The sequence below is a fragment of the Pinus tabuliformis genome, chromosome 1_1, assembly GCF_031772625.1.
Source record: "Pinus tabuliformis cultivar Carrire ecotype Pingquan chromosome 1_1, CPIR1, whole genome shotgun sequence".
Classification (NCBI taxonomy): domain Eukaryota; kingdom Viridiplantae; phylum Streptophyta; class Pinopsida; order Pinales; family Pinaceae; genus Pinus; species Pinus tabuliformis.
This window is the reverse complement of record NC_142297.1, coordinates 903,375,587-903,402,358: the sequence shown is the minus strand read 5'-3', so window position 1 is coordinate 903,402,358 and position 26,772 is coordinate 903,375,587.

The window sequence follows — 26,772 nt, the reverse complement described above, 5'->3', positions numbered from 1 at the left end:
AAAACATGAATGGAAAATTCAGCAAACAAATCAGCATGCACGTGGGTGAGGTTGTTCATCAGTTGGGTGAACGTTTGTGCAAAATAGTTTCATGCATGCGACAGCAGTGAGATAGCAATGTAAATTGAAACAGAGCTAGGAAAAGCTATAATATATGTAAACAATAGCAAGCGTTCAAATAAATCAAGCAAACAACACTCACACAAGCAAATACACAAGAAGCAACAGATATGCTGAAAAATATAAGTTGAGGCCACTTACCCGTGAATAGCTGAGCCGGATGTATCGAAGAGTCCTGAATGTGTTGTGGGATGTCAGAGCTCCAAGATCGATGTGAATGAATGAGCTCTAATGTGTCAAATAAATAAGTTTGGTCTCATGACGTGCATGCCACAAATCTAGGAAAAAGCGACACTTGGAGGGAAACTTCTAAAACAACTTTGCATGTAACCCCCAACTGCTAAAAATAGTTCCCTAAATCATGGGATGCATTTTTCATGTTGTCTCTTGCTATTCCGGGAATATCAAGTTATGCATGCATGCAAGTCAAGTTTTCTTGGTGTCAGGTGGAACTGGTCAACCGGACCATTCATGCATGTGAGTGCTCAACTGCTCGGGAAAAATGTGCATTCCTGGCTTGGAGCTGGGCTGACTGCCCAAGGGGATTGTGCAATTTCTGGGCAGAGCAGCTGACTACTACCCATATTTGCGAAAATCCTAGGCTGAACAGCTTGCTACTGGGAAAAATTGCACAAATCTTGTTGGGAGGGTTGGTTGGCAGGATTGCGCAATCTTGGAGCCCAGCAGGCTGTCAGAGAGGATTGCACAATTCCTGGAGGGAAGGCTGGTTGTCCTTAAGGAATGTGCAATTTTGAAGGGGAAGTTGTTAATCCTACAACTAGACCAAGTCCGGGTAAGAAGCCTATGAGGGGAATGGATCAACTGTGATCGACAGGCTGCCTTTGTGCGAGGAAAACATTGAAGCTTGAGTACTTTACAAAGCAAGACAAAGTGCTGTGTAAGGTTGGTAGGGAGGCTCCAAAACAGACTAAGGAAAAATTTTGGAGGTACAACACTTGACGACACATTGGTAGAACTCCAGCTCTCTGCATAGACCTTGTTCATGAAAAGAAAGTCTAACACCTCCAGAAGTATTGTTCAGTTCTTAGCTCATCTTGGTTTCACACTTGATTGTAAGATGTAGCATCTACCAAGCCCCTGGTCGATTAACACACATTCCAAGCCAAGGCAACACAGTTGTTTCGATTAGGGTTGAGGGGTATATAAGTGCACAAGCAGTATAGTCGTCAAAGTCTTAGTTTCATCTCTGGTGTTGCTCCACTGCTAGTAGGCCTGGACAGTACCCCAATGGAGTCACATAGGAACACAAACATGGCTCCGCTGCCAGCGAGCCTGGTCAGTACCCCGACAGAGTTACTTTCATCACCTCCCTGTGCATGAAGCCTTTCTCTTCTTTTGCCTTATTTATTTTTCATTTTGAATTTTTTGACTTTCCATTTTTCATTTTCACTGTGCATAACACTTATTCATTTCAGAGGCAGAAGAGGGATCCCGAATTATTGAGAGCAGAGGAGGTTATTCCAGCAGAGAAGTAGTTTATTATATCTCTGACGTGCCTATTAAGGTTTCCCCCTCACCTTACTCTACTTAATTGAGTTGACAAGGGTTAACCAAAAAACAATCGACTAGAGAAGGTGACACTAGTTAGCGTGCAAGCATTGTGTTTACACCAAGGTTCACTTCGAAGAGTACGTATTTTCCTTCGACGTATCATGGACTAAGAGTAACAAGTTCATCATACAAAGGCAAGATGACAAATAACCAAGTAGCGATAGTTTTACAAGCCCTCTTTTACTTTACCCAACTCGTTTCATGAGCCACACATGGTTTCATGCAAACTAGCCTACGAACAAAACAAGCGAACGAACTAACAACAAAACCAAGCAAAAGTATAAGAAAAAGTGAAAGCAAAGCAAGCAAACAAACAAGCAAGCAAGCAATCAAGCAAACAAATCATGTAAGCAAACAAGCATGCAAGAAAACAATTGAAAGCAAACGCTACTCCTACTCCTATACTAACGGTGCATGGGCCTGATCACGTGAAGTGATACTTCCAATGTAGCCACCGGCGTATTGGAAGACCCATGTTGGTGAAGGCTTGGTCCGCAAGCAGCCCAGTGGTGCGAACCAGCAAGCAAGAAAGATATAATAATGAAGACAACCACACTTCGTGTTTCAAAGTGCTCACGTGATGTAAGTGAGTGCAGGAGCATGATGGACAATATGTGGACTTCACATGGTGTTGTGTGACACTATGTGCAACTTTGAAGCATAAGCAAACTCTTGACTGTGACATGTAAACAAACTAAAGAAACAAAGACAACTTGCATCACGAACGAGTGCTTGCAATGTAGGACTCCTCCAAAGCATGAGCGATGTGGTCGTGAAGTTCAAGTGGAGGAAGTGTGATCTATGTGTGAGATGGATCTTCAATTCATACAAATGAGTGATGAGGAGCATTGGGCGATTGAATGATTTCATGATCGGAAGTGAGACTAACCTCAAGAGAGCGAGGGCCCGACGTAACCATCAGCTCGGGTTGAAGTGCCTTGACAGTCTTGGGTGTCTCAACTTCATCATCAAGTAAATCATCATACACTGGTGGCTTCGAAAAATCAACTACGATAGATTCCTGATTGTGATCAAAATTGAAAGAAATTGGATCATGAACGCCACGATCAGAAAAATCAATGAATTCTTGGGCATCCTCATGATCAGATGAATCAAACAAAGGGGTAGAAGAAAAGTGAATGAACTCATCCTCTATGTTTCTAGAAAAGACAGATGAAGGATCAAGTGGATCTTCAATGAATAACTTATCCTCTCCGTTGTTGAATGATGGACTAACATCCGATGAGTCCTGCGAGTGATCAACAGTGGGTGCATCCGTGGATGAAGACACTGTTACACTAAAAAATGTCACCTTGACTACTTACAGTTAGTATGGCTCAAATCAACAGTCATACTACCCTCTTAGGCAAGTCTCATGCCTCTGTTATCCATCTCAAACTCAAAGAAGAGAGAAAGTCTTGTAAAAACTATGTTTATCTCTGGGGTCGCAGGTTCTCTCTAGCCTTACCCGCGGGGACGCTGACCATGTTCACAAAATCTGCGTCTATGGACGCTCTGTATGTTAAGGGACAGGTGCGTCCCTCTGTAAAAGGCAAAATGCGCGAGTTTTATCTTGAAAAAGTTACTTGTGGTTACTTCTAGAACATTCTAGAGGTCGGTTTGATGAAATGGATGCGCCTCCAGTTGGTTCATGTATCTCTATTAAGGGGGAACTTATCCCATCAATAAGGGAGCTATCCCACCCAAAGAGGGGGATGATCCCATTGATAGTGGACCTGAATAACCTCTTTACAGCACTATAAATAAAGGCATTGAGCCAGAAGGAGAGGAGGTTGGAGCTATACATTTTCTTTGGGTAAATGCTGCAGGATTTAGGTCTTCCATTAGAGCCTTTGTGAGGAGAGATTGTCTTCACTAGATTCTACTTGGGAGAGGGTGAGCTTTGTCAAAGTAGAGGAAAACCCTTGATGGACCCTGGGAGGAACTTGCACAACACCAAGGCCAGGTTGTAAGAGTTTCTTTGTTTCGTTATTAATACAAACTGGTTTATTTTTCTCAATAGCTTGTGTTAATGAGTTATTTCATGTGTTCCTTGGTCTGCATGTTGAATATATGTTTTATTATATGAAATGCAAGTGCTTGGTAATTGTTTGATTGTTTGTGGTTGCAGGAATTGACTTGAAGGAGGAGCTCATCCGGATCGTCAAGAACGGACTTCAACAACAGCGTTTTGGAATAAGGTAAGCCTAAACACTTGTAGTTTTCATGTTGTAAAAGGTGTATTTAGAGAAAGATCACTCCATTTTGTCTTGTTTGTCATTAGAACGTCTTAGACTTCTAGGAAGGTCAGTCGTGTCCGCACCCTTGACAAATTCCGTGTGACAGACACACATGCAAAATCATGGATGGCAAGTTCACCAAAGAGGCTAGGAAAGAATAGAGGGGGCCCGGACGGACGGGAGTCATCCTTCATCGAGTGTTGATGTTCAAGCTCCCACTCATACTCTTCATGAATGACAGCGCATGTTGGTTGTGCAACACCAACTCCGTCAGTGGGTTGTTCCTCATTCACAACAAATGAAGAGTCTGGAATGGACGAACACAAGACATCATCATCCGGAGGAACACTTGAGTGCAAAGACGAAGGTCAAAGAAAAGAATGCATATGAGAACTCAAAGGACTCACAACCAAATCTGCGCGAAAAATGAGTGGAGTGATGTTGGGTGGTGGCTTGCGTGCAGGTATAATGGACAATCGTTTAAATCCAGAAACGATTTTTGCAAGTTTAGGTGGAACTTCTTCTTGGTTTTCCTTTGGAGTATCAGTCATCTACCTCCAAACTTGGTTATTCTGCTAAATTAGCAGAACTGCTTAATTTTAACCACAATATGATAACCTTTTAATTTCATAAACTTTTGGTTAATTCCTTATCGCGTCCACCTTTTCCTTAAATATTTCACACTAACTCTCCGTCGTTGATCTTACCTTTCAATCCGACGGTTGTTGGTTCCCCAATCAACAAAACTAATCAATGATTCACCACCGTTGATCTAAGCACATTTGATCCAACAGTTAACAGCGATATCGGACGAGAATCTTGCGCAATGTTTACCCACCCGATAAATTGGTTTTCTCCCTCCACCGAGTGCTACGTGTCGGTCGATTAATGGAATCACTTAGAATTTCTAAAGACAGCTTACCACTTTTTCTCCACCTGATAACCAGCTACATTGATAAAACCGCTTTTCTTCCTTGACTAACGCACGAGCTTATTAGCGCGCGATGACCATTAGATCTATTGGATCTGTAGATCAGACGGTTCTAGACTCCTTTGGGTTAACATGATTTTGTCAGGGTTTCTGTTCTATGTCCTATCAACTTAACACTTCCGCTACATTTAACTTGTCTCAAACCTTATTCTCTAATGTTTTTAGAACATAACCAATTATCTCAAAACACGGAAACGCAAGATTTATCATATAATACAGACTTTACACACTCTAATTCAAAAGCCAAATTGCAAATCAACAGAACTCAGAGATATTTCAGAGGGATGCAACGCCTCCGGGATTGACCAATTATACACAAAAATATACAAAAATACAATTTCTGCAGCTTAATATTATATGGCCAAATCAGTCAAAATCCCTTTACAATCATTCAGAACTTACATAAATACCATTTCATTCTAACAATCAGATCCTTAATCAATGGATCGAATCTGTCTAATCTTAGACAATACCTAATTTGGTTGATATTCTCCTCAAGAATCTTAACTGAATCTAAACAACTTGAATTAATTATAAAATCACTCAATCCCTAAATCCTAGCTCAAATCCTATCTAGAAAACTTGTAAATTGACAGCTAAAGGATCCCACTCCTTTGCTTGTAAACATTTTTGTATTTTTGGAATAAATTCGAAGCCTTTTGTCTTCAAGCCTCATGCTCCTGCATCAGACTCCTGAGGACAAAATTCTTCATGGGCTCCTGTCCATGAGCTCTTCTATAGAACTTCCCAACTTCTGTAGCATGGCATCTGTCATCAACGATTGGTTGATCCTTCCATTTGACCAAATACTGAAAAATACTCTTGTCCTCTTGTCTTCTTCAAAAATTTCTTGTCAAAAATCCTTTTTGGCTTTAATTCTTTTGCTATAGGTAACTGTTTTACCCAATCAATCTCTTGTTCTTCTTGATCTTCTGTTGTGTCATCTGCATTTCCACTTTCATACCTATACAAATTAGCAACATTGAAAATTGGAGATATTCCAATATCAGGGGGTAACTCAATTTTGTATGCATTTGCAAAAAAATTCCTCAAGACTCTACATGGTCCAATTTTCTTAAACTTTAGTTTGTTATACTCCCTTTTTGGAAATATTTCCTTCCTCAGGTGTGCTAAAACCAAATCTCCAATTTCAAAATTAACTTATCTCTTCTTCAAATCTTCTCTGCTCTTGAATTTTATGTTGTTGTCTTGTAATTGTTGTTTTACCTATTCATGTATTGCTTGAGATTCTGTAGCAAAATATTTTCCTTTAGCACTTCTCATTTCAGCTTTTCCCAAGTCTCTCAATTCCGACACTCCCCTTGGGTGCATTCTATAAACTATACAGAATGGACTCTGCCCTGTACTCCTATTAGAAGAATCATTATAAGCATATTCTGCCTGTGCCAATACTTGATCTCACTGTTTTGGATGTTCACCTGCAAGACTTCTCAGAAGATTACCCAATCTTCTGTTTACAACTTCAGTCTATCCATCAGTCTGAGGATGATAAGCAGAACTAAAACTCAGTTTAGTTCCAAGCCTCTTCCACAATGTCCTCCAGAAATGTCCAACAAATCTGGTGTCTCTGTCTATCTTTTCCATCCTGTAAGTTGCTTTATTAGGTAGATTTGCTCCTGGAATCAAATCTATGTGATGAATGACTTTTCTAATGGGTGGTAACTCATCAGGAAAATTGTCTACAATGATATCACAATAAATGTCCAGCATCTCTTGAATTTAAATTGGTAAATTAGAAACTTTTGTGGAAGTAATTATTACCTTAGGTTTGCAAACCAATGCAAAACTTACCTCATCTTCTTCCACCTGCTGCAAGTACTCCTTTCCACTCACAAAAGGGCCTTTGGATCAAGTTTCTTTGATGTATCCTCTTCTTCCATTGGCAACAATGTATGATTGCCACCATCTTTGCAAAATTTGGATGTGTTCTTCTTTCCATCATGCATAGCTCCTTTGTCATACTGCCAAGGTCTACCCAACAATATATGACACACATCCATAGCCATCACATCGCATAAATTTTTGTCTCTATATTTACCCAACTGCAACTCCACTTCACATTGCTCATTCACTACCAACTAATATCCCTTTTGAAGCCATGACACCTTGTAAGGTGTTGGATGTTTCTTTGGTTTCAACTTCAACTTCTCCACCACTTCTATGGAGACCAAATTATATGTAGTACCACTGTCTATCATCATTTGACAACACTTCCCTTGAACCTTACACACAATCCTGATCAAGGTTTTTCTATGTGCTAGTTCAACAATTTCCTTAGCTGGCTTTAACAAAATTTTGTTGACTACCAAAGATTCCCCTTCCTCTGGTACATTCTCTTCTTGTATTACCTTCGTTGCTTCATCTTCAGTTTTTGCAACAATTGCATTCCTCTGATTCATTCCTATATTTTTTGGGCACTCATAAGCTTTGTGTCCCAACTTGTTACATCTGTAACATCTAATTTCTCTTCCCCTACCTCTGTCTCCACTTCCTCTGGAAAAACTCCCTCTACCACTTGCATCACCTCCTGTGGGTGCATGCTGACTTGAGCTGCTGCTAGCTCCATCTCTAGGTGTTGTAGATCTTCCTCTACCAACTTGACTCTGTTATCACCCAGATTTTCCCTTAGAAGTTATCAAAAGAAGGGACACTATGAGGTAACCACAAACCAATCTTTTAAGTACAGAATCTAGCTAATCTGTACTCAGAGAGGGCTCTCTCTTTATGATTTAGCTTTGTTTTGTGAGATATTAGGCTATCTATGAAAGCTTGCAGGGGATTTTGGTTAGGTGGTGGAATTCGGGGAATAGATGGATAGAGCAAGGTCTTCAAGCCATTGGGCTATGGAGTCAATCAAATACTGGTTTAACTGGATTAAATAAATTACCAAAGGAAACTCACAGGGCAAGGTAGTAAAACAAAAGGCAAATGTCAAGTTCAGGTGGATGATATGGTCTTAACCAGGGAGAAAGGGCAATCAAGAATCCTTTAACTGGGGTCAGAATGAGGAATAGAAAAGGCCTATCAACAAAGAGCAATTAAGAATTCTTTGTTAAATGGGTCACTGTGATAAACTATGAAAACAAGGGAGCATTTAAGAATTCCCTAACTATGATAGTCTAGAAGAAAACATTAAGAAAGATAAACCTTTTAAAACAAATTGCAACAAAGCAACTTCTGAAATATCATCATTTCATTTATCATTCAGATTTCATGAAAACACATGTGATTATTAATAAACAGAAGGGAAACAGTAGAAAACAAGAGATATAGAATACTTATTTGATTTCAGTTTGACACAAGTATCTTGTGAATAGTCTTTACTTTATTCCTTGATCCAGCAAGCCATACAAGTCTTGATACAATAGCACTTCAATTCTAGAAGAAAAATGTCAATATAAATGTCTTTGAATCCACACCCAATACTTCGAATAAAGAAGTATTTATACAAAATTTACATCAAAATATCTCATAACTAGATGAGATTTATTCTAGGAAAACTAAATATCTTTTTACATGAATATAGAGACAGATGGTCTCGAATATAGAAAAAGAAAGTGAACTAATTGTGTTGTCCCTGTTTTCGTTGAAGGAGCTGGAGGCAGGTCCTATGAATGTGCATCTCGTTGTCGTGCTAGTATTTCTGTGTTGGACACCTGATTTGATCTTTCAACTGATACTCTTTCACTTGTGTCTGATACTCTTCACCTCTTCACCATCATTCCTCCTCTTTACCAAGCTTTACTGTGGTAATTATTTTTGTTTACCTCACTTTAGTCATGGTAATTTATAGGATGTCAGTCATGTTAGTCCACCATTTTTCCTTTGGTATAGTCATCCTTGTCAATTTCCTGTAAATTTCATCAGGCTCAGTATATTTTACAAAATTAGGTTGGACAGTGAATAAGTGTTTCACTTCATGCTCAATGAAGAAAAGGTTCTCCAAACCTTCATAGAGAACTTTCCCTGTGGGCAATGCCTTGGCTGCAGAAGAACTAGCCTGGCTGTCAGCTAGGTGATGTAATTTATCAATGTAGTCAATCTGAACCATTGGTTTATCATTGATGACTAAAGGACTTGGTAGTCCTTTACTCCTTAAGATGTCAAACTTTCTCATGAATTCATCTATATCCTCCTGCATACTTTGACATCTTCACTCCAGGCCTTGCATTAAGTTCCTTTTTGTCAGAACTTTCTTCAGTTCGAGGATAGTAGCAGTCCTATCCTAAATGTCTAGTTGCTCCAACTGTTGCCTATTTTTACTGTTTAGAAAATTTATTAACTGGACTGCTTCTTCAGGCTTTCCACCCAGTTCTTCTCTAGTCTTCTGAATTGCCTCAAGAGCAAGCTTAACCAAATCAATTTGTTCAAAAATAATTTGAATGGATGACCAAATATCATTGATGGAATCAATGATATTTGTCCACAATATCTTCCTGATCTCTTCTAAAGGCCTGTCAAATGTCAGGTCCTTCTCCAATGCTTTTATTTGCTCTGTCATGCTCTTATTTTTTCTTCTTTCCTCTGCATAATTTATCTTTGATAAATCATATTTCTGCTCCAAGGCAGTGAATTTTTCTTTTACCTTCTGCAGCTTTGTGGCTTGGAGCTTCATCTCCTCCGTGGACTTAACCAAGTCCTTTGTTGTCTGTGTTGATGTTCCTGCTTGTGTTATACCTGTTGCTTCCATTGGTTTGGCTGTTGACAAAGGAATGTTTGGTGCTAAAGCAGTTGCTGTAGTGGAAGGGACTGCAGTGGAAACTATTGGAACTACAGTTTGAGGCTATGTGGTCAACTCACTCTACGCTGATTGCAATGCTTTTTCCAATTCAAGTTTAGTTTCCTTTAATTGCTCATTTAGCTTAAGGACCAAGTCCATAAGCTCTTCTTCATTTTTCTTCTCTATTACCTCAGCAATCTGAGGGTGAATAAGTGGTGGCAATTTTAACTATTTCCTAAGTGTAGCTATGTCTTCATTCTTTTTCCTGATTAAACTTTCTACTGCCTTCACATCCTTTGGGTCATGACCGAACTCAATTTCCAGCTCTTCCAATGATTTTATTCTATTGTCCTTTACCTGTGAAGAGGCTTTCTCCAGCTGCAGTTGAGCCGTAGTATTGCTTAATGAATTTTGCAATCTATGTGCCATCATTGCTTTGCTGGTCAGAGTTGAATACACCATCTCACCCGTTTTCTTGTGTAGTTCAATCTGGTCTATAGGGTGGATGTCTTTAGCCAAAACCTCAAAATCAGTTTTAAGGTAATCTGCCAAGGATTTTGGCTGCTGCACTGTGGGTTTCAAGAAACTCATCCGCATTTTGCCCTCTTTGATGTCAAAGGTTGACATCAATCTGGTTTGGTTTGTAGGGGCCATCTTTGAGTACTGAGCATATGCTTGTGCTTTAAGCTGCTCATTATTTTCTTTGATATCCTTAAACTTACCCTTTATGTCTATAATCTTCTCAGAAGAAGACCTGAAGGATGAAACTTCTGTGTTGGGTTGTCTTTCTAGTTCTTGCCTCTGTGAACTTGAAGGTGTCCCACCTGTTGGGAATGTTTGAAAATTGTCTGTACCTTCCTTCCTCATGCTTTCTGTTGTCTCCCCAATGAATTCCTCCTCTGAATATGGATTTAACCTTTGCCTCTTAGCAAAGGGTTGATCTGTGGGTCTGCTAGAAGGGGTTGCTACTTCCCTTTCTCTCTTCAAGTTTCTTTCCTCATTCAGAGGAGTCTCTAGCACTGGGGGAGTCTCCATGTATGTTTGAGCTGGTAATGGCTGTGGTGGAGCTAACCCTTCAGAGATTTCAGGTTGCTCTGATGCTTCTGGTTTCCCTTATGTAGGGGCACTTGTTTCCCGTGTTTGTCCCTGTGATGGCTCTGCTGTGGGAGCACTAGTTTCTGGTATTTGATTTTGAGAAGTTTCAGCTGGCACCTGTACAAAAGAGTCCAGGTCAAGTCTCTTCTCCAAATCTTTCATTACATTGTTAACCTCAACCTGATCACTATCATGTTCTATCAAAGTCCCTTCCCTCCATTCATACAAGTTGGCATATTTTTCTATCTCAAGAATTCTATGATGGAGGTAGGGTGACAATTTGAGTTTCATTCTTCTATCACAGATGAAACTGTGTGGATCATAAGTCTAGATGAAACTCTTTTTCAGTCTTAGTCTCTCAAGGATTGTTTCTACTTCTTTGTCTGCTCTTCTGTTATTGCAAATAAAGGGACCTAGGTGATCCTTTATCCTCAATTGGGCTTTCTTCTTTGCCTTCATGAAATGGGTTTCATCGGAGTTGATCATTTGCCTGTAGTACTCTAGGGCAAACAATCTCATGGGAATATATTTAGGTAGCTTGAAAGGAGGCAACTCACATCCATAGATTATAATCTCAGTGTGATTCTGGTACAAGTACCAGTCACCTATCTTATACTGTGTATGTGTTGGAGCTATGAAACACAGGGGTCCGGAAAATGACTGACCTGGGACTACCTTTGGTATCAAGATTTTGTACAGAAAATGGGAATTTGTTACTTTAGTAATAGATAAATAGGTGATACAAGACTCAAGAGTACTTGAACACTCTTTCGTTCTCAAATCTCATGAATTTATCATGCATCTTTTCAGCGATGAACTTGGCATAATCAAATTTTACCACTGGAGTTGACCAGGAGTTAAAATGGATAGGTAGGCAAAAACAATCTCCTCAACATACTCACTGGTAATGAAACCTAAGACAGCTGAAATCATGTTGATAATGTCCCTTGCAACCTGAGAAAACATGGTAGTGAGATAGGGTGGAGGGTTTTTTGGCATGTATTTCTCTGCAAATATGAAGGTTTGTAGGATTTGGGTTTTTCTTTCACCTGACAGCCTAGCAAATCTTTCAAGTAAATCGAAAATAGTGAGTGGAGTCAGGTTTTCCTCATTTGGCAACTGGAGCATCTCATTAGTGGATTCGGGTGTGATTTTGAACAAAAATTCATTATCTGCAGACATTACAGCTTTCATAGTGAGTTCATATTTGGCATGGCAGTAGTGGACTATTTCAGGGAACACATGTACACCTGGAAACTGGTATTTTGGAAAATTTGATTCCCATAAACGTATGTTGTCTGCATGATTTAGGTAGTTGTCTCGGCATCTGCAGTGACACTTCCGTGGGGATTCTTCCAAACAAATGTCTTTAATTTGGAAGTATTTATCGGCCAAGGGAAGGTGGTCTAGATCCATATGGGGAGTAGTAATTGGCATAACATTTAGGGCCACGGGGGTTTCCATCTCTGGTTCTTGTGGATTCAGAGATGAAAATGGGGCTTTTTGAGTGAAAATAGGTGAAACAGAGGTCCTGGGAGTCTTTGACTTTAAGCCTTGCAACTAAATTACACTGGAATTTTGGGTTTCAACATAATTGCAGAGGAATTTTAGTATTTAACAGGGTTTCTAGAAGAAAACTGGTAAATACCTATTATTGAGTGACTGGTAGTGGTGTACTTGTTGACTGAAAGCACGCAGTGGACCAGAGTGGCATCGGGCAGCAACTTTCAGGGTAGTTGATGGTTTGGGTACGAGTTGGTTGATTTCTACATACTGACTGCATGCATGGGTTGTTCAGGATAAAGGGCGAAAATGGATTATACTTTGTTTTTTATGCAAAATCAATTTTTTGGCGGGTTTGTGACACAGACAGGTTGCATCAGCGGGGATGATTTTGACGTTTTTGTCGTTTGTGGGAGGCGGTAAGCGGGTTTCATCGCACCGCTTATGGGAGGGAAATGGTTTTTAGGGAGGACTGCGCGATTCCACACATCTTTCGACACATAGCATTGGCACCATTTGGGAAGCCGCTCACATTGCACGCTAAAGGTCGACCAAAAGGCTTGTGTGATATGAGCGATAGCCGTCGGATCTGAGGGATCCGATCGGACGATGGTCGAGATGATGAAGTGACTAATGGATTACGGAGGGTGGGCCCAATATTAATTAAAGGAGTTAATCATATCGGGGGCGATTTGATTGGTCACTGAGTTATTAATTAATCCTGGTGACTAATTAATCCTCATATAGTATGGCGGGGGTTCGGGTTCTTAATTAACCACAAATTGGTTAATTAATTTCGTTTATTGACTTTATTAAGGCTATATTTAACCACGGGACGTGATATGTAAATATTTGGGATTTTTATAATAATACGGGCGCGGGTTGTGTTGCTTTATTTAGGAATTACATAATAATAACATTAGTGGTTAATATGACCAAATAAATGGGAACTATTTCAATTTCCCTAAGTAAAATAGGATTTTACTTAGGAAAAGCCTTGTAAGGGAAATGAATGCTTTTATGGTGGGGAATCAATGATCAAAGGGAATTAAGTACTTTAGGCTTTTCCAATTATTGGGCCGAGGGTCTGGTCCCTCCAAAAGTCAGAGAAATGCTCTGAGCCCCTCTTACTTTGGCAATTACCTTTAGCACTTAGGGAATTAGTGAAAATTTAAGGGAAATGAGTAGGGAAGTTAATTATTTTTAACTTTGAATGTTGATGTGCCTTCCATGTGATACATGCCCTTGTCTAGTGATCAAAGTAACAATATTTAAGCATTATTCTTAACCATTTCATCACACATCTATTCTGCAACCATCATCTACTTACCCTACCTACTTTATCCTAGCATTTTCACTTCTTTATTAGGGTGCACTTAGACTGGCAAACCCTTTTCACACTTTCTTTTCTTTTACATAGTGATATCTATCTAAATCTACACTTATTACATCCAAGGGCTCATATTAAACTGTTGAGCTCCTTTTATTCACTCTACCTATCTACTTATCTGCCAAGATTAAATAGTTTGGTCAAATTTTATTCTCTATCTCTATAAACATGAAATTGAAAACATGGAATAACCAAGTTTAAACTATTTGGCTACCATGGGTTGTGGTATAGGTGACAAGATGCACACAACCTTTATTACACGGCAAGTAAAGCAGTGGCATTTGGAGTTGCACACTTTCCTAGTCTTTTCTTTTTGTTGGGGTTCATTTTCTTTCATTTTTTTGACCTTTTCTTTATTTTTGTTACCCTTCTATTCTTTTTCTAGGGTATACCCTCTTTACATTTTTTAATTTTTTGTTCTTCACAAATATGAAAACATTCGCAACAAGCAAAGGTATGAACATATTTCAGAGTTAAACCAAGTCAATCATGATATATGAAACCTATTGGTATAGGGGCATAACAGTGGCTCCACTTAGGGATGGCTTTCCCTGGTGGAAAGTCAAGAACAGTAGACCAATGGCCCTTGAAAGATCTTGATTGTGCTCTGCAATCTTCCTCTTGCCTGATGCATTATTTATATGTATGACAGTAGTACTTCTAAAGCTTAGAGCCTTCTCTTCGGGCTTCAACTTCAAAATTTTACCATCCAATCAACACTAAACATTATAAAGGATATATTATGTATAGTTAGAAATTTAATTAGAGTTTAAAAACTAGGATCAAAGTAATGTTTCAACATCCGACCATTGACTGGTCCTCCTTCAAGTTCTGCACCATCTAACTCTTTAAGAAAATATGCATTGTTTCCTCTAAAAGCATATATTATATATGGTCCTTTCCACAAGAAGTCAAACTTCCCATGTTTTCCTTTGTCCTCCCTTCTGGAATCCCATCTTAATACTTTGTCTCCCAGATAGAAATCTTCTGCTTTGGTCCTTCTGTCAAAGATTTTCTTGAGTTTTTCTTGTAGCACTTGTGATCTTTGGTACACCTCCTCCCTGGTTTGCTGCAAATGGATGGTCTGGTTTATCCTTCTCTGTATATCATTTGGTTCCACTTGAGCTTCTTGGAGTAGTTTCATGACAGGAACCCCTAAAGATGAGGGAAAAACAGCCTCCATGCCATATACTAGCTCGTAGGGACTGGTTCCAATGGATTTTTTGGTTGTAAGCCTATCTGCCCACAAAGCATTGATCAATTTTTTGTTCCAAGTTTTCTTATTCTCTTCCAATAGTTTTTTGATAATATTAATTAGACTTTTGTTGGAAGATTCTGCAAGTCCATTCCCTTGAGGATAGTAGGCTGTGGAATGACCCAGTGTGATATGATACTTGTTACAGAAATTAATCATTTTCTTTGACTTAAAGGCTGCAGCATTATCTGTGATAATTTTATCTGGGCAACCAAATCTGGACAGAATATTGGCCTCTAGAAATCCTATGATGACAGTGTCTGTGGCTTGTCTGGAGGGAATAGCTTCTATCCACTTAGTAAAATAGTCAGTTGCAGTAAGTATCCATTTATGTTGGCCAGAAGAGGGTGGATGAATTTCCCCAATGAAGTCAAGACCCCATTGTTGAAAAGGTTTCTCGGTGGAAATAGGCTTCAATGGTAAAGGTAACAATTTTCTTTTTCCTTCAAATATTTGGCATTTGTGGCAGGAAGTTACAAATTTCTTTACATCTGCAAACAAGGTTGGCCAATAAAATCCAGCTCTTAGAATTTTGTCAGCAGTTGACTTCCAATAGAGGTGTCCACCACAGTCCCCTGCATGAAATTCTTGGAGAGCCTTGTCAGCTTCTTCTTTCAACAAACAATTTAACAAAATGCCTTCATGATTTTTCCAAAATAAAGAATTGTCTAAGATGCAAAATTTTGAAGACTTCATTTTCAAACATCTATTCTTGGTTCTGGACAACCCTAGAGGAACCTGCAGGTTTTGTAACACATAAATAATATCAGCATACCAAGGTGAATCTGAAAAGGCTTGGCTGATCTATGGAGTCGCCATCTCCTACTCGTTATCCAGCTCTGCAATGAGATTTATGTCTAGGGCTTGACAATTAGTTTTTGCCATGAGTTTAGCCAATCCCTCACCTTTAATTAGCTTAGTGGGTTTTATCTCTAAGTCATATTCTAAGATAGTAGCTATCCATTTTCCTCTTTTTCCATCAACTCCATCCTGAGTTAGGATGTCTTTGACTACTTCATTAGGAACGTAAGCTATTACATGAGAATACAAAATATAGACCCTGAAATCTTTAAGAGCTTTTACCAATGCAAAAGCTTGTTTCTCCATTATTTTGTATTTTAACGATGCATCTCTAAGAGCTTTACTAAAAAATGCTATGGGTTTTTTACATCCTTGATCATCTTTTTGTAGTAAAACTGCAGCTATGGTGTGTTCTGATGCAAAAGAAAAAATGATGAAGTCTCTATCAAACTGTGGGCTCGTGAGGACTGGTGTTCTTGTTAAGGCTATTTTAATTTCTTCAATTGATTGTTTAGCCTCATTTGTCCAATTAATGGTTGAAGCCTTCTTTAACATGTTATTTAATGATCTAATGAGTTCAGCTAAGTTAGAGATAAATCTTCTTAAAAAATTAATCTTTCCTAAAAATGCCTGTAACTCTTTAATGTTTCTAGGATAGGGAATTTGTAAAATAGCTTCAATCCTGGAGGGGTCAATTCGGATGCCATCCTTAGAAATGATGTGGCCTAACAGTTTTCCTTCCTCCAATCCGAACAAAGACTTCTTTGGATTCAAAGAAATACCATATTTTCTGCACTTTAAAAAGACTTGCCTGAGATGCTCCAAGTGTTGTTGATCAGATTTAGAAAAAATAGTAAGATCATCAAGATATATAATAAGAAAATCATGAATTTCTTTTGCAAAGGCAATGTCCATTGCTCTTTGAAAATTTGCTCCTACATTTTTAAGTCCAAAGGGCATTTTAATGTACATGAAGGTACCCCATGGTGTAGTGAATGCAGTTTTCTCTTGGTCGTCGGGATGAACTAGGATTTGGTTATAACCTGAAAACCCATCTAAAAGTGAGATTCTAGAAGAACCAACTACCCTTTGCAATATATGGTCCATTTTGGGTAAAGGATAATTATCTTTAAGAGAGACCTTGTTCACATTTCTCAGGTCAACACATAATCTTATTTCACCTGTTTTCTTTCTAGTAGGTACCAGATTAGATACCCATTCTGAGAATCTAATAGGGGCAATAATCCTTGCTTCATACATGCGTTTGATTTCTTTCTCAATTGATGGTAATAGCACAGGGTTAATTCTTCTGATTTTTTGTTTAAAGGGCTTTTGATTTTCTTTAGAGGTATAGTGTGTTGAATGATAGAGGTGTCATAGGATTTCAAATCTTCATAACTTCAGGCAAAGACATCCTGGAATTCCCTCATACATTCAACATACTTTTGTTTCTGATCAGGAGGTAAATATTTTGACAATTTTATCAATTTGGGATTATCCTGTGTTCCTAAGTTATAATCTTCGATGTCTGCTTTTAAAGGCTCCATTTTAGGTTTCTTTGGAATGTCATTAGAGTCAAACAAATCTTCTAGAGGAGTCAATCCTTTGGGTAAATGATTGTCCTTTAGGTTGATAACCTCTATTTCTTCTTCAATTATTTCGTCTAGGTCCATTTGTTTCAGGTCTTGAATTTCTGTTGGTGTGAATTTGGTAGGGTGAAGCGTATTTATTAAATTCTCTTTCGAAATGTTAATTTCTACCTCATTTATTTGATTAAAACTAGTAACTGTATTAACATCTATTTTGAGGTTAGAAAATTCCTCATCTAGTGTTAAAAAATTATTAATCTGCTTATCACTATCAAAAACCTGCCAGTTCTTAAGATTATCAGGGATGGCTAGTCTGTGCCTAATCTCAGCAGTATACTGATGATTAGGTTGAAAAGGTAATTTGCAGGTGCTGGCAAACATGGCCAGGCTGTGGGCTTGCATGTTTTGTTTTCTAGGAATAGTTGCAAGCTGGGTTTCCAAAAAAGTGTTGAGGATTTCTATGACTGTTCCTCTATAATATCCTAGTCTAGGATCCCTAGTTGAGTAAGTTCCTTTAATCTGTTTAACTATTAATTCTGAATCTCCCATGATGGACACCCTTATAGCTCCTAATCTTTTAACAAGTTTAAGACCTAACAAGAGAGCCTCATATTCTTCCATATTATTGGTGCATCTAAAATTTAATCTATAGGCATGGCCTTCAGCATGATCATTTTCTAAATTGTACACCCAAACTCCTGCTCCTGCTCCTAGTTTATTTACAGAGCCATCAAACTCTAAATGCCAAAGGATTTCATGTTCATAATTTGTATCTGGGATAGTGGGAACTTGTTTAACCATTGCATTTGGGTTTCCATTGTCATCTGATTTTTCTTTGTTATTTGATATTTCCTGAATATGAACAATCGATTTATCTTTCTCAATTTCTTTTGGTTATGCTGCTAAAACATCTAAAGTATTTGAAGGACTGGTTTTTGCATTGTAAAGAATGAAAGAATCCATATCAGAGTGTACTGAGTAGATGGGGAAATTTTGGGGTTTTTCCTGACTACTTACTACATATTTCATCAATGTTTCTCTGTATAGTTTCTTGGGTTGTCCAAAAACTGATATAGTGGCATATGACATATCCAGTTGAAGAGATCCCTAAAGCTTAGCACCCCAGGATCTTGACAAAAACATGCCATACTTGGGTGGTATATCAGCTACCACTATGTCCATTAATATTGTTTTTGCAGGATATTGAACCAATGAAATACACAAGTCTTTTATCAATCCTAAACATCTCACTTGGCTGGAATCAAAAGAAAACAAATCTTTGTATGGTCTAGTGATGTCTAGGTCTAGCTTTTCCATAACATATTTGGGCATAAGATTGTGAGATGCACCAGAGTCAAACATGGCATTGTGAAGAATCTTATCATGTATGTTTAGGCTAACATAGAAGGGAGGAATTCCTCCTTCCAATGGTTTCCCATTCACTTCTGGGCCAAAGATTAACTCGGGTTGATCATCATAAAGATTAACTGAGTCTTCAGTTCCAATAATTTTCAGTGATTTATTTATTTGAGTCCGGTAAACATCATGTTTAGCTAATTCAGATAATGGAACAAAATTTTCAGCTTGCCAACTTCTGCTTCCAGATTAAAGGACTTTTCTATTTGGGCTCTTGGATTTCGAGCAGCTGTGTTTTCTATGTCTTTCTCCTTTTCAGGATTAGAGTCATGATTGGTTGATTTTCCTAAATCAACTTTTGGAGGTTCTTCCACAATTTCCTTGGAAGGAAGGGAAGTGGAAGGTTGTTTATTGCTTGGCTGATTATCAGAGACATCTTCAATTATGGGGTTAGGAGGATTAGTGTTTGGTCTAGAAAGAATTTGCAAAAGTTTGGTTACTATCTTACCTTTTTTGGGCTGATTTGGGACTATTTTCCTGTTTGTTTCAGGGATATCAATTTTCCTACCTCTTAGATTGTATTTCTTGTGCACCTCAAAGACGGTTGAGTCATATCCCTGCCTAAAGTCGAACGATTCTCCTGATTTGGTTTGGAACTGTTTGAGTATGTGGGCTTCCTGATCATCTTGGCTTAAGAAGACCTCTTCTTCCTCATCCAAGCCCATTAATTTGATTTGAGTATCCTATTTAGGTTCTTCAGAATGTGAAGCTTCTGCATAGTTCTCCTGGAAAGGGGGTCTAATATTATGTTCTGGGCCACTCTTTCCAGCGTTCTGGTTTTGATTTTTCCTAAAATTAGGATTTCTCCCTGTGTTATTTGGTTGATTATCCCAAGGAGATTTCCTTTCAATTATCTCCACTCTGTCTCCTAGTCTATCCATTCCTTTAATTATGGCATCTAGTTTTTGTTCGAAGGGTGTGCTTTCTTCTTTTAATGGTATCCTCCTTTCACTCCTAGCTTTGGATCTTTTGGAGAGCAGGTTGGCTTCAACGCTTACTATTATGCTTTGCATATCTTCCAATGTGGGAGGGTTTCGTTCTCTCAACTGGAAAGCCATATCATAATCAAATCCATCAGGGAATTTGATTAAGGCTAAACCAGGTGGAGGTCTAAGATCAAGGGAATGGCACTATACACACTGTTAAATCTAGTGCAATAGTCCTGAACAGTTTCTTGTGGTCCCCTCTTGAGGTTCTCGTATTCAGATAAGATCTGAAGGGGGTCTTTTCTTTTCTCCCATCTGTTCAAGAACTATTGGTAGAGGGCTCTAAGACTGTCTATACTATGAGGGGCTAATGCTCTGAACCAAGTTCTAACATCTCCGGTAAGGCTTTGCACAAAAATTCTCATTTGCACATCAGCAGTGTCTATTTCATACATTTCGAAATAATCAGTCATTTTCCTAGTATGTTGTTGGGCTGTATAGGTTCCAGTGCCATCAAAGGATGTGATCTTACTTTGATAGTCAGGAGGCATTGCACCTAGATTAGCTGGCAGCACAAGAGGAGTATATCTGTTAGCCATTGTTGTAGGTAGTGTTGAAACAAAGACTGGAGTTGGGGTAACAGTGGATGTTTGAGGTGTGGATGGAGGACTAGGGGTTAAAGTCAACTGTGGAGTGGTTTGAGGTTGAGAGATATGAGGGACGGATGAGGAGCTTGCAGAAAAAGAAGTGACTACAGAAGGATTAGGGGTTCCTTCAGTGGTAAGATCAGATTGAGGTGAGTTCTGCAAATGTCTATCAATTAAGAAATTAGCTCTTTGGACTTCGATTTCTCTGATGAACTCTGGGTCTTGGACTAGGTCTATTAATTCAGAATCAGATGAAGTTCGAAACAAAGAGGTTTCAAAGTACTCATCAAAGGGAAGGTCTTCTAGGAACAGCCACTCAACAGGACAAGATTGAGATCTAAATATGGGTCGAGGGCTAACAGAACTTTCTTGTCTTCTAAGAATTCTAGGGATCAAATTTGGGTTCTCGAACACTGGGGGTGGATTAGGGTTAGGATTAGCCCTAGTGTATCGAGTTCTTTCTGAAGCCACATTTCAGGTCTTTTGTTTTGCAATTTCTTATAAAGACATCAAAATAACTTCTATGAATTCTTTAAGATGCATGTAATCAAACTTTGTGTTTCTTAAAGATTTGTTTTATTGAGGAATTGGTCTCCCCAATATGGTCGCCACTATGTTATCACTTCGATTTTCCCTTAGAAGTTATCAAAAGAAGGGACACTACGAGGTAACCACAAACCAATCTTTTAAGTACAAAATCTAGCCAATCTATACTCATAGAGGGCTCTCTCGATTTAGCTTTGTTTTGTGAGATATTAGGCTAGCTATGAAAGCTTGTAGGGGAATTTGGTTGGGTGGTGGAATTTGGGGAACAGATGGATAGAGCAAGGTCTTCAAGCCATTGGGCTATGGAGTCAATAAAATAATGGTTTAACTGGATTAGATCACTTACTAAAGGAAACTCACAGGGCAAGGTAGTAAAACAAAATGCAAATGTCAAGTTCAGGTGGATGAGATGGTCTTAACCAGGGAGAAAGGGCAATCAAGAATCCTTTAACCAGGGTCAGAATGAGGAACAGAAAAGGCCTATCAACAAAGAGAAATTAAGAATTCTTTGTTAAATGGGTCACTATGATAAACTATGAAAGCAAGGGAGCATTTAAGAATTCCCTAACTATGATAGTCTAGAAGAAAACATTAAGAAAGATAAACCTTTTAAAACAGATTGCAGCAAAGCAACTTCTGAAATATCATTATTTCATTTATCATTCAGATTTCATGAAAACACATGTGATTATTAATAAACAGAAGGGAAACAGTAAAACACAAGAGATATAGAATACTTATTTGACTTCTGTTGGACACAAGTATCCTATGAACTGTGTTTACTTTATTCCTTGATCCAGCAAGCCATACAAGTCTTGATACAATAGCACTTCAATTCTAGAAGAAAAATGTCTATATAAATGTCTTTGAATCAACACGCAATACTTCGAATAAATAAGTATTTATACAAAATTTACATCAAAATATCTCATAACTAGATGAGATTTATTCTAGGAAAACTAAATATCTTTTTACATGAATATAAATACAGATGGTCTCGAATATAGAAAAAGAAAGTGAACTGATTGTGCTGTCTTTGTTTTCATTGAAGGAGCTGGAGGCAGGTCCTATGAACGTGCATCTTGCTGTCGTGCTAGTAATTTTGTGCTAGACACCTGATTTGATCTTTCAACTGATACTCTTTCACCTATGTCTGATACTCTTCATTTGTTCACCATCATTCCTCCTCTTTACCAAGCTTTACTGTGGTAATTATTTCTGTTTACCTCACTTTAGTCATGGTAATTTATAGGATGTCAGTCATGTTGGTCCACCATTTTTCCTTCGGTATAGTCATCCTTTTCAATTTCCTGTAAATTTCATCAGCCTCAATATTTTACAAAATTAGGCTAGACTGTGAATAAGTGTTTCACTTCATGCTCAATGAAGAAAAGGTTCTCCAAACCTTCATAGAGAACTTTCCCTGTGGGCAATGCCTTGGCTGCAGATGAACTAGCCTGAATGTCAGATAGGTGATGTAATTTATCAATGTAGTCAATCTGAACCATTAGTTTATCGTTGATGACTAAAGGACTTGGGAGTCCTTTACTCCTTAATATGTCAAACTTTCTCATGAATTCATCCATATCCTCCTGCATACTTTGACATCTTCGCTCCAGGCCTTGCATTAAGTTCCTTTTTGTCAGAACTTTCTTCATTTTGAGGATAGTAGCAGTGCTATCCTAAATGTCTAATTGCTCCAACTGTTGCCTGTTTTTACTGTCTAGAAAATTTATTAACTGGACTGCTTCTTCAGGCTTTCTACCCAGTTCTTCTCTAGTCTTCTGAATTGCCTCTAGAGCAAGCTTAACCAAATCAATTTGTTCAAAAATAATTTGAATGGATGACCAAATATCATTAATGGAATCAATGATATTGGTCCACAATATCTTCCTGATCTCTTCTAAAGGCCTATCAAATGTTAGGTCCTTCTCCAATGCTTTTATTTGGTCTATCATGCTCTTATTTTTTCTTCTTTCCTCTGCATAATTTATCTTTGATAAATCATATTTCTGCTCCAAGGCAGTGAATTTTTCTTTTACCTTTTGCAGCTCTGTGACCTGGAGCTTCATCTCCTCCATGGACTTAACCAAGTCCTCTGCTGTCTGTGTTGATGTTCCTGCTTGTGTTGTACCTGTTGCTTCCATTGGTTTGGTTGTTGACAAAGGAATGTTTGGTGCTAAAGTAGTTGCCATAGTGGAAGGGACTGCAGTGGAAACTATTGGCACTACAGTTTGAGGTTGTGTGGTCGACTCACTCTGCCCTGATTGCAATGCTTTTTCCAATTCAAGTTCAGTTTCCTTTAACTTGCTCATTTAGCTTAAGGACCAAGTCCATAAGCTCTTCTTCATTTTTCTTCTCTATTACCTCAGTAGTCTGAGGGTGAATAAGTGGTGGCAATTTTAACTGTTTTCTAAGTGTAGCTATGTCTTCATTTTTTTTCCTGATTAAACTTTTTGTTGCCTTCACATCCTTTGGGTCATGACACAACTCAATTACCAGCTCTTCCAATGATTTTATTCTATTGTCCTTTGCCTATGAAGAGGCTTTCTCCAGCTGCAGTTGAGATGTGGTATTGCTTAATGTATTTTGCAATCTACTTTGCTGGTCAGAGTTGAATACACCATCTCACACGTTTTCTTGTGTAGTTCAATCTGGTCTATAGGGTGGATGTCTTTAGCCAAAACCTCAAAATCAGTTTTAAGGTAATCTGCCAAGGATTTTTGCTCCTGCACTGTGGGTTTTAAGAAACTCATCTGCATTTTTCCCTCTTTGATGTCAAAGGTTGACATCAATCTGGTTTGGTTTGTAGGGGCCATCTTTGAGTACTGAGCATATGCTTGTGCTTTAAGCTGCTCATTATTTGCTTTGATATCCTTAAACTTACCCTTTATGTCTATAATCTTCTCAGAAGAAGACCTGAAGGATGAAACTTCTGTGTTGGGTTGTCTTTCTAGTTCTTGCCTCTGTGAACTTGAAGGCGTCCCACCTGTTGGGAACGTTTGAAAACTGTCTGTACCTTCCTTCCTCATGCTTTATGTTGTCTCCCCAATGAATTCCTCCTCTGAATATAGATTTAACCTTTGCTTCTTAGCAAAGGGTTGATCTGTGGGTCTGCTAGAAGGGGTTGCTACTTCCCTTTCTCTCTTCAAGTTTCTTTCCTCATTCAAAGGAGTCTCTAGCACTGGGGGAGTCTCCATGTATGTTTGAGCTGGTAGTGGCTGTGGTGGAGCTAACCCTTCAGAGATTTCAGGCTGCTCTGATGCTTCTGGTTGCCCTGATGTAGGGGCACTTATTTCTTGTGTTTGTCCCTATGATGGCTCTGCTGTGGGAGCACTAGTTTCTGCTATTTGCTTTTGAGAAGTTTCAGCTGGCACCTGTACAAAAGAGTCCAGGTCAAGTCTCTTCTCCAAATCTTTCATTACATTTTCAACCTCAACCTGATCACTATCATGTTCTATCAAAGTCCCTTCCCTCCATTCATTCAAGTTGGCATATTGTTCTATCTCAGGAATTCTATGATGGAGGTAGGGTGACAATTTGTGTTTCATTCTTCTATCACAGATGAAACTGTGTGGATCATAAGTCTAGATGAAACTCTTTTTTAGTCTTAGTCTCTCAGGGATTATTTCTACTTCTTTGCCTGCTCTTTTGTTATTGCAAATAAAGGGACCTATGTGATCCTTTATCCTCAGTTGGGCTTTCTTCTTTGCCTTCATGAAATGGGTTTCATCGGAGTTGATCATTTGCCTGTAGTACTCCAGGGCAAACAATCTCATGGGAAGATATTTAGGTAGCTTGAAAGGAGGCAACTCACATCCATAGATTCTAATCTCAATGTGATTCTAGTACAAGTACCAGTCACCTATCTTATACTGCTTTGACAATTGGAGAATTCTCTTTATATCATCACTGATCCTAGGAGGAGGGTGTCCTAGTAGCAATGTGATTGTTGGATGTACAAATAAATCTATAAAGTTTGTGTATGTGTTGGAGCTATGAAACACAGGGGTCCAGAAAATGACTGACCTGGGATTACCTTTGGTATCAAGCTTTTGTACAGGAAATGGGAATTTGTTACTTTGGTAATAGATAAATAGGTGATACAAGACTGAAGAGTACTTGAACACTCTTTCGTTCTCAAATCTCATGAATTGATCATGCATATTTTCAGCAATGAACTTGGCATAATCAAATTTTACTGTTGGAGGTTGACCAGGAGTGAAAATGGATAGGTAGGCAAAAAAAACCTCCTCAACATACTCACTGGTAGTGAAACCTAAGACAACTGAAATCATGTTTATAATATCCCTTGCAAGCTGAGAAAACATGGTAGTGAGATAGGGTGGAGGGTTTTTTGGCATGTATTTCTCTGCAAATATGAAGGTTTGCAGGATTTGGGTTTTTCTTTCACCGGACAGCCTAGCAAATCTTTCAAGTAAATCGGAAATAGTGAGTGGAGTTAGGTTTTCCTCATTTGGCAGCTGGAGCATCTCATTAATGGATTCGGGTGTGATTTTGAACAAAACTTCATTATCTGCAGACATTACAACTTTCATGGTGGGTTCATATTTGGCATGGCAGTAGTGGACTATTTCAGGGAACACATGTACACCTGGAAACTGGTATTTTGGCAAATTGGATTCCCATAAACCTATGTTATTTGCATGATTTAGGTAGTTGTCTCAGCATCTGCAGTGACACTTCAGTGGGGATTCTTCCAAACAAATGTCTTTAATTTGGAAGTCTTTATCGGCCAAGGGAAGGTGGTCTAGATCCCTATGGGGAGTAGTAATTGGGATAACATTTAGGGCCATAGGGGTTTCCATCTCTGGTTCTTGTGGATTTAAAGATGAAAATGGGCCTTTTTGAGTGAAAATAGGTGAAACAAAGGTCCTAGGAGTCTTTGACTTTAAGCCTTGTGACCAAATTACACTGGAATTTTGGGTTTCAACGTAATTGCAGAGGAATTTTAGTATTTAATAGGGTTTCTAGAAGAAAACTGGTAAATACCTATTATTGAGCGACTGGTAGTGGTGTACTTGTTGACTGAAAGCACACAGTGGACCGGAGCAGTGTCGGGCAGCAACTTTCAGGGTAGTTGATGGTTTGGGTACGAGTTGGTTGATTTCTACGTACCGACTGCATGCATGGGTTGTTCAGGATAAAGGGCAAAAATGGATTATACTTTGTTTTTGATGCAAAATCAATTTTTTGGCAGGTTTGTGACACGGGCAAGTTAGGTCAACGGGGATGATTTTGACGTTTTTGTCGTTTGTGGGAGGCAGTAAGTGGGTTTCATCGCACCGCTTATGGGAGGGAAATGGTTTTTAGGGAGGACCACACGATTCCACACATCTTTCGACACGTAGCATCGACACTATTTGGGAAACCGCTCACATCACACGCTAAAGGTCGACCAAAAGGCTTGTGCGATATGAGCGATAGCCGTCGGATCTGAGGGATCCGATCGGACGATGGTCGATATGATGAAGTGACTAATGGATTACGGAGGGTGGGCCCAATATTAATTAAAGGAGTTAATCATATCGGGGGCGATTTGATTGGTCATTGAGTTATTAATTAATCCTGGTGACTAATTAATCCTCATATAGTATGACAGGGGTTCCAGTTCATAATTAACCACAGATTGGTTAATTAATTTCGTTTATTTGCTTTATTAAGGTTATATTTAACCGCATGACGAGATATGTAAATATTTGGGATTTTTATAATAATACGGGCGCGGGTAGTGTTGTTTTATTTAGGAATTACATAATAATAACATTAGTGGTTAATATGACCAAATAAATGGGAATTATTTCAATTTCCCTAAGTAAAATAGGATTTTACTTAGGAAAAGCTTTGTAAAGGAAATGAATGCTTTTATGGTGGGGAATCATTGATGAAAGGGACTTAAGTACTTTAGGTGTTTCCAAA